Source organism: Oryx dammah, unplaced genomic scaffold (assembly GCF_014754425.2).
Source record: "Oryx dammah isolate SB20612 unplaced genomic scaffold, SCBI_Odam_1.1 HiC_scaffold_27, whole genome shotgun sequence".
Lineage (NCBI taxonomy): Eukaryota > Metazoa > Chordata > Mammalia > Artiodactyla > Bovidae > Oryx > Oryx dammah.
In genome coordinates, this window is record NW_024070211.1 from 10,864,923 (window position 1) to 10,875,951 (window position 11,029).

Below are 11,029 nucleotides of genomic sequence, written 5' to 3' on the forward strand. Positions count from 1 at the left end.
GTATAGAGGAAAATATCTTTATGAGCTAAGGGTCAGGGAAATTTTACAGATTCGATCATTAGTCAAGGAGTTAAGATCCCATATGCCTCACAGCCAAAAAGCCAGAGCATAAAACAGAAACAATATTGTAATAAATTCAATAAAGACTTTAAAAATTACCCACATCAAAAAAATCTTTAAAAAAGAAAACATTAAGACATAGAAATTATTAATATTATAACAAAGAAAAATTGGATAAATGTGATCATCTAAAGTTAAAAACTCCATACTTCAAAGGATACTACTAAAGTAGTAAAGAGGTAAGTCACAGACTGGGAGAAGATATTTATATCATATGTATCAAAGAATTTTCAGGCATAATATGATATTAATTCCTAAAAACCAGTAACTTAAAGAAAAGCCCAATAGAAAAAAATGGGTAAAGAAACAAGTAGGCAGTTTACAAAAGAAAAAGCCTGAAGGCTAAGAAACATAAAAATATGGTCAAAAGATACGGTCAAAATATGGTCAAAAATACGGTTTCAGAAAAATCAGGAGCTCAAGTTTAAACAAACCTACCATGTTGGAAAAAATGAAAGTCTGCCAATTCCAAGTACTGAGGAGGATGTAGAACAGTGGAAACCCTCATTACACAGATAAAAAGAAATGACAAATGGCGCCACCATTTTGGAAATTAATTTCATACTAAAGTTTAATGTGCACGTTCTTCTTAGGGTCACACTGGAGATATTAATATTTGTATGTTTCTCAGTGTCATCCTGTACATCAGTGTAATCCTGTACATATGTTAAAATGAACAGAGCTACATGTAATAACCTGGACAATAAACATACTAAACTAAAAAAGCAAGCTGCAGAAGGATGCATATAACATGATACTGGTTCCTAAGACTTTAAACATTAGTATTATTGGTGGACACAGCACAGATGCAACAATAGATAAAGACAGATTCAGGTTATGATTACGTCTGGGGAGAGAGGGAGGGAGCAGGGTTAGTAAGGATACACAGAAGGCTTCTATTATATCTGAAATATTCTAGTTAACTCAGCAGTAGGTGCCCAGGATTTTGTAATATGTATTCATAAATATACCCAAGCCTGGGATTTGCGGAGATAATTTAAAGAATGAGAAGTCAAGAAAGTGATACAGGGACTTCCCTGGTGGTTCAGTGGTTAAGAATCCACTTGCCAATGCAGGGGACGTAAGTTCGATCCCTGGTCCTGGAAGACCTCATACGTCAAGGAGCAACTAAGCCTGTAACTACTGAGCCTGTGCTCCAGAGCCCAACATCTTCAGCAATAGAAGCCACCAAAATGAGATGATCCCAGTTCCCACCACTAAAGAGGGCCCACTCAGCAACGAAGACCCAGCACAGCCAAAATAATTAAAAGAAAAAAAGAAAGTGCCACATTGTATATCAAGATTTACAATAAAGTTACAGTAATTAAAATAGGATGGGGTATTCCCTGGTGATCCAGTGGTTAGGAACCGAGATTTCACTGCCGTGAGCCTGGCTTTAATACTCCCTCATAGCTCAGTTGGTAAAGAATCCGCCTGCAAGGCTGGAGACACTAGGTCGATTCCTGTATCGGGAAGATCCCCTGGAGAAAGGATAGGCTACCTATTCCAGTATCCTGCCCTGAAGAATTCCATGAACTGTATAGTCCATGGGATCTCAAAGAGTCGGTCACTACTGAGTGACTTTCACTTTCAAGGAACTAAGATCTGTCAAGCTAGCCCGCAAGTGGTACTGCCAAGAAAAAAAAAAAAAAAGGACAAGGTTAGACAAATAGTGCAAATGGGCAGAATAAAGAATCCCTGGAGCGGGGAGATGACTACAAAACCAGAGCCCTCAGAGCCCGTAAGTCACTGGGGCAGCAGGCTCATTCGCTCTCCTGGGGATGGCAGCCCTGACGCTCGGCAGTCCCAAAGCCTCCATGACTCCTCATCATAGCCTCAGTTTCTCTCTCTGACTCTCTCACTTGCTCACCCTCCCTCAAACTTTGCCAGGTTGAATCCCGTCTCTGCCTTTTAACATGGTCCCCTGAGCCTCTTCATCCATGAAGCGGGAATGACACCTCCAACCTCATCATGGAATTAGGTCTGGAAAGGACCGCGCCTGGCCGCACTCTCCTCACTCCTCTTCCTCGTCTCCTCTCTCTCTCTCTCCCTCCTTTGGTCAGGGCTGAGTCCCAAGGGCTCCCTGTCTCCAGCCTGGGCACAACTTGGACAGCAGTGAGAACTGCTCCCCTCCCCTCGCTTGTAAGAGGAGTCTCCTCATCCTGCACTCGATCCTGAAAGGAAGCCTCAGGGGTGGGGCAGGGCCCCCAGGGGTGAGATAAGGGGAGAAGATGCAGGCCCAGGGGACTCAAGGGAGCAGGTCTACCTGACAATTTAGGGCAAGAGAGGACTTAGGATGGAAGGAGCCCTCCGTTTTCCAGCCCCCACTGCTCAACCTGCTAGACTGCCCCGTTAAAAGAGAGGCTGGGAATTTCCTCGCGATCCCGTGGTTAGGCACTTTCACTGCTGAGGACCCGGGTTCAATCCCTGTTTGGGGAAGAGAATGAAATCAGGTGTTCTGAGAACAAGGATAAGAGGGAATCATTTCACTGTGCATTCTTTCTTTCATATCTACTGAACTTTTAACTGGCTCCTTTGTGACTTCTTTATAACAACTTTTAAAAATTTTAATAAATAAAAAAGAGATGGAGTCTGGCTTTACAACCCCTTGAACTATAGCCCACCAGACTCCTCTGTCCATGGAATTCTCCAGGCAAGAATACTGGAGTGGGTAGCAATTCCCTTCTCCAAAAGTGAAATTGATAGTCACTCAGACTTACCTAGATCTAAATTCCATTGCTGCCTGCTAGCTGTGGCATATCAGGCATGTTTCTTAACCTCTCTGAACATCTATGGAAAAATAGCTATAAAATGAGGGTTATAATACAGTATCCATCTACTTCATAAAGGTGGTGGTAGTTTAGTTGCTAAGTCCTGTCCGACTCTTGTGACCCCACAGACTACAGCCTGCCAGGCTCCTCTCTCCATGGGATTTTCCAGGCAAGAATACTGGAGACGGTTGCCATTTCCTTCTCCAGGGGATCTGCCCGACCCAGGAATCGAACCCAGGTCTCCTGTATTGCAAAGCTGCTATTCTTTACAGACAGAGCTATGAGGGAAACATTGTATTACTTCATAAAAGTATCACATAATTAAATAAGATAGTACTCAGGAAAGCAGTGAGCTTGGTGTCTGACCCCCGGTAGGCATGTGATAAATGTTAGCTAGATTTTTAATATCAGCTTGGGCAGAGTCCCAGGATCATCAGGAAGCAGCACTCAGACAGCCAGGAAAGGCGTCCCCCCAGCCCATCATGCTCCATGACGTGGCCAGGACCCCCAGCTCTGCTCCTGGCTGCCTCCTCCCTGCCGCCGTGCACAAGCAGGGCCCAAGGTGGGAGGTGAGAAGTGGGGATAGCATTGCTGACTGGGCCCCAGCCCCTGCCTTAGCTGAGCAGTACCACCAAGGACCTCAGGGCCCTGTTTGGGGATGTGAGGCGCTTCTAGGCTATGTGTGTGTGATTGCATTGATCTCTGTATATGTGTGCATGTGTCTGTGTGGAGTAGGTTAGTTTGCTGTGAGTGAGGGGTGGAGGGTCTTTCATGTCTGGGCGTCTCATGTCCTGCATGGGTTCATGTGTTGTGTGAAAGTGAAAGTGTTAGTCACTCAATTGTGTCTGACTCTTTGCGACCCAGGGGATTGCAGCCCTCCAGGCTCCTCTGTCCATGTGGATTCTCCAGGCAAGAATACTCGAGTGGGTTGCCATGCCCTCCTCCAGGGGATCTTCCCGACCTAGGGATCAAACCCAGGTCTTCTGCATTGCAGCCGGATTCTTTCCCATCTGAGCCACCAGGGAAGCCGTCATGTGTTATACGAGTCAGTGCTACTGTGCATGCTGTGTGTCTGTAAGGACGTGTTTCGTTCTGTGGGTAATGATACACATCCCATGAGGGACTGTTGTGTCAACCGTGACAGCGTGGGTACTGTGTGTCGTGAGGAGTCTCGGGTTGAGTCAGCAGATGCTAAGGGTCTGTTGTATGATGTGTATTTGTGAAGGGCTGTGGATGGTGTCTGTGTGGGGATGACACTGTGTTTTCTATCAAGTGTGTAAGGAAATGCCATATCTGCTGGTGACTGTGTGTGATAAATATCTGAGTGAAAAAGGATGTATGCTCTGTGAGTGATAAGGGTGTTGAGTGTCCATGACGGGGTGCTGAGGGGAGGGAAATCCGACGTGCGCCTGACCAGCCTCAAGGATCCCGAGGAGCAGCCAGACAAAGCAACCAAACCTGACCCTCTCACCCAGGCCACCAGCCTCTTACCTGAGAAACTGCAGGAACAGTGGTCCAGGAGGTGGCAAAGAGGCTGAGGGGGAGGCGGGGGCCGCCGTCCTGCCGGCTTCTCAGGGGACTCAGGAAATGGGGCCAGGAACTGGGAGGAGGCAGAAGGCAGGCCCAGACCCAGGTGCATGACTCACTTTACGCTCCAGTCCCCAGTGAGCAGTGGTAGATAATGGATTAGGCTGCGGGCTCTACTGGGTGGGCACAAGGCCAGGAAGCCAGGTCCTTGGGTGGGGCCCCAACTCCAAGGTCACCAGAAATACCCACATCCCGCAGGGAGTCTTTCTCTCTCTCTGCACATCAGCTCAGCCAACAACACTGGACTGGTCCATCCGGTGCAGAACCGCTCTGGGAGGAAGGGCTAGGCCTGGGCTGGCAGAGGAGGAAGGAACTGGGCCCCTTGTCTCAGGGGAAGACGGGCCCTGACAAAGGTCCCAACCCTGTCTCAGGAGCCTAGGCTTCAGTGGGTGCAGTCTCGACTCCAGTGACCTCCAGGATGCTAGAAAAGGCCCAAAGCTGCTATCTGAAGATACCCCCGTCTGAGGGGATGCACAGCCAGTCTTGCCCACAGGAAGCCACAGTCTAATGGGTGTGGCAACCTGCCCTCAAGTGCTCCCAACCAAGGAGGAGACAGCCTGCCCTCAGGGATGCCCAGTTTGTTAGGGAAGAGGAAATTCTTCTTCCTGAAGCCAGCTCCTTGTAAGAGAAGACACATGTCTGCCCTCGTGAGCCCCCAGTTTGAGGGAAAAAAGAGATCCTTGCTCTGTGGAGTGTCTAGTCTGACCATGACAAAGCACCACAGTTCTGTCAAAGCCTAGGACTCTGCCTGGGCTCCAACTTTGCACATTCTGTGCTGAGAGTTACTCTTTATCTCTACCTTCACACCCCGCCCCAACCTGACCTTCTGAAACATCTGATGGGGCTTAGCAGGAAGCAAAGCTGTCAGGCCACAGAGAAAAGCAAAACTGGGCGGTGGCATTCTCAAATACTAACTCTATGAATCTATGAAACTAAGGTTTGACCGCTGCCTCTGGTCTTCAGCTGGAGCCTGCTCAGAACCTCAGTTTCCTGGGTCAGTAACAGTCACACATACTCCCTCCATTATCCTGACACAATGCCTGGCACATAATAGGAAGTCAGTAAGTGAACCTGTCCCCTGAAAAATCTGTATGCGGGTCAAGAAGCAGCACTTAGAACCGGACATGGAACAGCGACTGGTTCAAAACTAGGAGAGGATTACATCAAGGCTGTATATTGTCACTATGCTTATTTAACTTCTATGCAGAGTACATCATGGGAAATACCAGGCCGGGTGAATCATAGGCTGGAATCAAGATTGCCAAGACAAATATCAACAACCTTAGATATGTGGATGATACCCCTCCTCTTGAAGAAAGTGAAGAGGAACTAAAGAACCTCTTGCTGAGAGTGAAAGAGAAGAGTGAAAAAGCTAGCTTAAAAGTCAACATTAAAAAAAACAAAGATCATGGCATCCTATCCCATCACTTCATGGCAAATAGAAGAGGAAAAAGTGGGAGCAGCGACAGATTTTCTTTTCTTGGGCTCCCAAATCACTGCAGACCCTGTCTGCAGCCATGAAATTACAAGACACTTGCTCCTTGGAAGAAAAGCTATGACTAACCTAGACAGCATTTTAAAAAGCAAAGACATCACTTTGCCAACTCTGTATATTCAAAGCTATGGTTTTTCCAGTAGTCATGTACAGATGTGAGAGTTGGATCATAAAGAAGGCTGAACACCGAAGAATTGTTGCTTTCAAACTGTGGTGCTGGAGAAGACTCTTGAGAGTCCCTTGGACAGGAAGGAGATCAAACCAGTCAATCCTAAAGGAGATCAACTTTGAATATTCATTAGAAGGACTGAAACTGAAGCTCCAATATTTTGGCCACCTGATGTGAAGAGCCAATTCACTGGAAAAGACCCTGATTGATGCTGGGAAAGATTGAAGGCAAAAGGAGAAGGAGGTGGCAGAGGATGAGATGATTAGATAACATCACTGACTCAGTGGACATGAATTTGAGCAAACTCCAGGAGATAGTAGAGGACAGAGGAGCCTGGAATGCTGAGGTCCATGGGTTCGCAAAGAGTCGGACACAACTTAGTGACTGAACAAGAAGAAGTGACAACCACTTTATTTACCCAAGTTCCTGCCTGGTGTTGCTAATTCGAAGTCAGATCCATTCTCCATATCAGACTCAATTGGAGAAATTGTTAAAAATGAAAAGCAGTTTTTAACTGTTGAAAAAAAAGAAAAGCAGTTTCTCAGATTCCACTTCAAGAGTGTTTCTGAATCAGCAGCGCTGGTTATGGGACCCAGGAAATGCATTTTTTTTTTATTAGAGTGAGAAGGGACGAGGACTACTTTATTATTATTATTTTATCTTGGCTATGCTGGGCCTTCGTGGTGGCCTGCGGACTTCTCTCTAATTTCAGAGCACGGGTTAGAGCTTAGGCTCAGTGGCTGTCAAGCAGGGGCATGCGGGATCTTAGTTTATGGGCCCGGGATCGAAACCATGTACCCTTCGTTGGGAGGCAGATTCTTAACCACTGGACCATTAGGGAAATAAAAGAAATGAATTTTTAACAAGCACCCAGGTGATTCCAAGGTAGGAATGTCGTTGCAGAACAGGCTTGGAGGGAGGCTGGAGGAAGCCAGGGACTAGGCAAGGAGAGGCCGATTACCTAAAGGCTTTTTCTAGCTAGGTTCACTTGCTCTAAGCCAGAGGTGTAAGGCGAAGATTTTGACATCTCTGGTGGAAATCCAAGCTCTCTCCACCCTCCTACCTCCCAGTGGACTCTCTGCCCCTGCCTGAGTTTCCAGTGCTGGCTGGATTAACCTGGAAGCTTGTTAAAGATCGAGTTGTCTGTCTCCTCCACCCTGAATCCTGAATCCGAATCTTCAGGGAAACCAGAGAATGCTTTTTAACAAGTTTCCCAGGCGACCTCCACCCTCTGCTTTTCCACCCAACTCCTGGAACAGGAACCACCCTCCCGGAGGAGGGTTTGGGGAGAATACCCTGCAGCCCGCTGTGCCAGGCAGTGGATTCTCTGATCTCCTTCACCCTCAGGGCAGCAGATTTAAGAGATGAGGAAGCTGACTCTCAGAGAAGCTTCAAGGCTCCAGTCTGCCTGACGCCAAACACACGCCTGTTGCCTGCAAGGTCTGTCTCCTCCATTTGCAAGGTCTGTTCTCCAATAAACAGAATCTCATTTGAGTTCATGGAACAGGGACACAGAAGGTATTTTTAGCCTCATTTTACAGAAGAGGAAGCTAAAACCCAGAGAAGGTAAAATGATTGGCCAGGATTACAAAGCCAGTGAGGGACAAAGCAAGGTGACCCTGAGCCCCTTCTGAGCTCTTTCCTCCACACTCAGGGCCAGATGTTCCCACTGTCCCCAAACCCATTGGCGAGAAGTGCCGGTGACCTCCTGCAAGGGGAGAGAGGAGGTGGATGTGCTAGGACGAAAGCGGGGGTGAGGAGTCACTGAGGTTCCACCCAGAGCAGGCCCAGACCCATCCACACACACACACACACACACTCTCTCTCACACACACACACTCACATACACACACACACACACACTCTCACATATACACACATACTCTCACATACACACCCACACCCCCACACTCTCACACACACACATTCACACTCACTCACACTCACACTCTCACATACACACACACACACTCTCTCTCACACACACACACACACTCTCTCTCTCCAACCTGGAGTCTGTGAGAGGGGCCAGAAGGTGGGGCCCATCTGTGGCAGCCTCAGACAGCCTCGAAGAGTCCACAGCCGTGGGATTGGGGTGGGGGGTTTTGAGTGTCCAGACTGATGCTTTCAGTGGTTACTCCTCATTTTTACATATTTTTCGGTTCTGCCGGGTCTTCATTGCTGTGCACGGACCTTCTTTAGTTGTGGCAACCAGGGGCTACTCTTTGTCGATACACAGGCTTCGATACGTGGCTTCTCCTGCTGCAGGACATGGACTCTAGAGCATGCGGGCTTCAGTGACTGCATCTTGCAGGCTCCAGAGCGCAGACTCAGTAGTTGGGACACACAGGCTTAGTTACCCGCAACAGGTGGGATCTTCCCGGATCAGGGATGGAAACTGCGTCCTCTGCACTGGCAGCAGGATTTTTTACCACTGGACCACCAGTCCTACACCTCGTTTTATTTTTTTATTATTTATTTATTTATTTTAACCAGCTATCCATCTGATTTTTTTTTTTTTTAAATTTACAATATTGTATTGGTATTGCCATACACTGACATGAATCCGCCATGGGTGTACATGTGTTCCCCATCCTGAAACCCCTCTCCCCACTCCCTCCCAGTGCACCAGCCCTGAGCACCCTGTATCATGCAACAAACCTGGACTGGCAATTCGTTTCACATGTGATAATTTACATGTTTCAATGCCATTCTCCCATATCATCCCACCCTTGCCCTCTTCCACAGAGTCCGAAAGACTGTTCTATACATCTGTGTCTCTTTTGCTGTCTCGCATACAGGGTTATCGTTACCATCTTTCTAAATTCCATATATATGCATTAGTATACTGTGTCGGTGTTTTTCTTTCTGGCTTACTTCACTCTGTATAATAGGCTCCAGTTTCATCCACCTCATTAGAACTGATTCAAACGTATTTTTTACAGGCTGAGTAATACTCCATTGCTACACCTCTTTTTAAAGGGACGGTTCTCACTTGACATGTGAAGCTGAGGCCTAAATGCCCGGGTGCGACCCCTAACTGGCTCAGTGCAGGGTGGCCCACAGGCAGCAAGCAGTGAGCTGCAGGCGGGGAGATGGGCGGTGCTGGGATCACCTGTTACTCACAGCAAACTGCAGGAAGAAGAGTTAAGTGGTTCATCGAGCCTCCCATTCTTTCTGGACCCTGGCGTGCCTCCATCCAGCCTTTCCTGCCTGAGGCGCCCCCTCCACTATGCACGGATGAAGGGGCTGGACCCGTTGCTACAGCCATGCCTAGCCTGAGTAACATAGCTGGTTTAGTGCCTAACACACACCTCTCTCTCAGGAAAAGTCATCGTTGAAAAGATTGCTCTGAGCAGGGTTATGGGAATGGGCTGGGACCACTGCTGACCTCCCAAGTGGGTCTGTGGCTACCCTGTGCCAGAAGGGAAATGGAAAGGCGTTAGTCCATCTGGGAAAAGAGGATGTCGTGGCTGAAACCCAAATTTCTTATTATGACTTTCTGATCTCTCTGTTCTCACCTCGCCCCACTTCTCTGCTCCAGGCATGAAAAAAGGGTGTTCAGTTCCATGAATTTTCTACACTCTTCCCTCCGGGGCTTTGCACACATCGTTCCCTCTGATGGAAACATCTTCCCCTCAAGTCCTGTCCTAAGCCAGTTAGTCTGCCTTCCTTTCTTTCTTGCCAACAAGACTTTACTGGAAATAGTAGGTATCCAGTCCCAAGGGCACGCCCGGGTCTATGGGCTGCCCATCCTCCTTTGCTGTTTTCCCAGACTTACAGTTAGAGGTGGCCACATTGTACACTCTTGGGCCAATAACACCTTCGGGGAAAAGTTTTGCTTGCTGGATGCCTTCTGCTTGGCAACAGGTGTGAGCTATGGTGCTGCCACCACCCGAGACGCTGCAACTGTAAGGTGGTGAGTCCTGAGAGGAGAGAGGGGGGAGGCCAAGGAAGAGCCAGGCTCCTCGGTGGCACTGCTGAGGTCATGAACAACCCAGGAAACACCCTGCCGCCAGACTTCTGTGAGAAGATAGGCCCCATTTGTGTCCAACCTCAAAAAGGTCACTTCCTCCAGGAAGCACTCCCTACTACTTAGAACAGGATCAAAGGTCCCCTCCTCAGAGAGTGGATGCACCGAACCTTTCATGCCGGTTCACCACCCATACACTCCAGGAAGATGAGGTCAGTGGCAAGGGCCCATGGCGTTCACATTTTATTCCTAAGCCAGCATATTTGTTGGGTTCACAAGCATACCTGAAGCTGATCACTGACACAACCTTCTTGGGGACAAAGACAGGGTCTGGTCCTCACGAGCTTACAAAAGCCAGTTGAACTGTGACCACCACATAACCTCCAGGGAAGGGGTGGGCAAGTACACACCCATCCTGGAGTGACGGGGGGTGCTCAAGCTAGGAGACAATACGGGTGTTCCCAGTGCAGGGAGGTCAGCATTGCCTCAGACGTCACTCCACAGGCTGACTAAACAGTTTCCTCTCTCCCTCCCGGTCGGGTTTTAGTTAAAACCCCACGCAGCCACCCTGGTGGTCTCATCACCTGCAGTTTGGACTCAGCTGGACTTAGAAGGACAATAAGACACCCAAGCTTCTGTCCGCTCCCATAGAGAAGCAAGTCAGAAGTTGGAGGATCTCTCAACACTACAAGACATCGTACCTCGGTGATTACTAAAACTCTTTACTGCAAAACTTTGTGAAAGTCTAGCTTCAAGTCACCCAGTTTCTATCTTCACATTTCAGGTGTCACCTTTCTTTCTCCCTTGTCCCTCCCGAGAGCTAGTCCTGTCTCTCTCAGCCAGCAGGACACCAGAGTATATATACCATTGACAGGATGCATCCATATACTATTTCATTTAATCCTCAAAAGAAT